Here is a 2,014-nt window from a genome sequence, read left to right on the forward strand (position 1 = left end):
TCCTGCCGGCGACCCTGGCGCCCGTGCTGGCTGCATGGGGCCACCACTCCCATCCCTGGGGCGCGTGCCGCAGCACCGGCGACGGTGGCGCTGGGGGGTGGGGGCGCGGGGCGGGGCGCGGCAGGGTGGCGGGTGCTGGGACCGGATTCTCAGCCTTGGGCTCCAGCGGGGTGGGGTGGGGGGCGGCGAGGAAGGAGTGGCGTGGGGTGGTCGTGCGGGCAGGGCGCGCCGCGCAGACTCTTGAGGTCCAAGTGCAGACAGAGGAAATCAGTAAAGGGGCTTCCAGCCGGTGGGATCACCTCGGTGCGTGCGTTTTCCTTGGGCCTTCAGGGAAGCGGGAGGCGGTGCTGCCTCCAGCCCAGGGAGAGGAAGAAGTAGCGGTGCCAGTTGTTGACCCCGCGAAATTTGGAATCAGGAGCAGGATGCAGGCGCCGGGCGCCAGTGAAAGGATAAAGGGTTCTCCCGATCCTCTTCCTCAGTTAAAGGGATTGTCTTTTGAATTTGAAGTTTCATCTCCCATTCTTGCTCTTTTCTTTCTGTTTCTAATCTTTTACTTTCAGCTTTACAGAAACTATGCTTTTCACTTCCACTTGCTATGCAAGACCCTGAACTTTTGTTTTTAAAAAAATCTCAGAATGTTCTGTTTGAATGTCCTGGGGTTTTTCAGGCAATTGTGTTTTGATTTGTTCTGTGGTGTTTTGCAAGCTGTCCATTTCCTCATGTTTGGCTCAATAGACTTGTGTGTGTTTCCTATGCATTTGCTTGTGCTGGTATGTCAGATCATCCTTTTCCTGTTTCTGCTCTAGGAAAGACGGAAGTCGTTGTGTCTTCCTCTGCTCTTGCTCTTCGGTTATCCTTTGACCATGTTTTGTTTGCTCCTCCATATGACCTTTTATCACATTAGACTCAGAGACCTCAGATGGTAGTGGTGTAACAGCATCCAGCAGTTTAGGATCAACCACAGGTGAGGCTGGAGCCTGTTCTCTCAGTCGCTCCAGTTCTTCTTTCTGGTGACTGTTTTCTTCTTCCAGGGAGGGAAGCCTTGTGTCTTCTTCCTCTAGGGTTTCCTATAAAGTTTTGGTGTCTCTCAAAGCTGGAGTTTCCAGTCTCTCCTTCTCGGGTGGTACAGTTGCCTGAATGGCTTCCGTCTCCTTTCTCCCTGAGTCAGGGAATTCTTCCACCTTTTGCGTCCCCTTTCTCAGCACATCTTTGGTGAAGTTAGTGATGTGTTTGGTGAGGGAAGCCACACTGCTGCCCACTTGCCCAAGGGATTGGCCTAAGCTGGAACCGAGGCCACCAAACCAGAAGGCCATCGCTGTGGTTCACAGCACTGACCTGGTGCACTTCTCAAGAGTGTCCAGCCCAGTCGGACAGTCCCACCAGGTGTCAGGTCACTGGTGACTGCACGTGGCTATGAGTCAAAGCACTATGAGGCATTCTCAGCCAATGCCAGCTTGTGGGAGGGCCCTCCAACAGGGAGGGTGTGGCTGTAAACTCTGAGGCCTTACCTGGGACCTTACTAATGCCTCATCTACAGTCACCCATCCCTCCAGGTGCCTCTGTTCTTTCAGAAGACTTCTTCCAACCACCGTGGTTGGGGCTCTTCTCCCTCTGCTTCAGTGACTTTCCCAGTGCCAGGTTCCACTCCTGCCACTTCACTGTCAGCTGCCATGATAGCTGCTCTAAAGGCTGTCATCTCCAACCTTCCTCCACCTGTACATGTGTGCGCAGGTGTGCTAATAGAAAGTACCCATTGCCTCTGAGCTTTTTACTATGTGTTCCATACCGTCCACATTGTCCTTCAGCTGCTTATCTTCATGCCACAGTTTTTTTTTCAATTTGCATTAAATTGTACATAGTGATGCACATCCGCCTTAAGATTGCATCTCAGTACGCTTTGACAAATATCTATACCTGCGGATAAGCACAACCCTAGTGAAGACACTGAACATTTCCGGTGTGAAATAGGAAACCAAACAGGTCACTTATGTCTAAGGGCTTTAAAATGGAGCCA

The sequence above is a fragment of the Equus caballus genome, chromosome 16 (genome assembly GCF_041296265.1).
Source record: "Equus caballus isolate H_3958 breed thoroughbred chromosome 16, TB-T2T, whole genome shotgun sequence".
Classification (NCBI taxonomy): domain Eukaryota; kingdom Metazoa; phylum Chordata; class Mammalia; order Perissodactyla; family Equidae; genus Equus; species Equus caballus.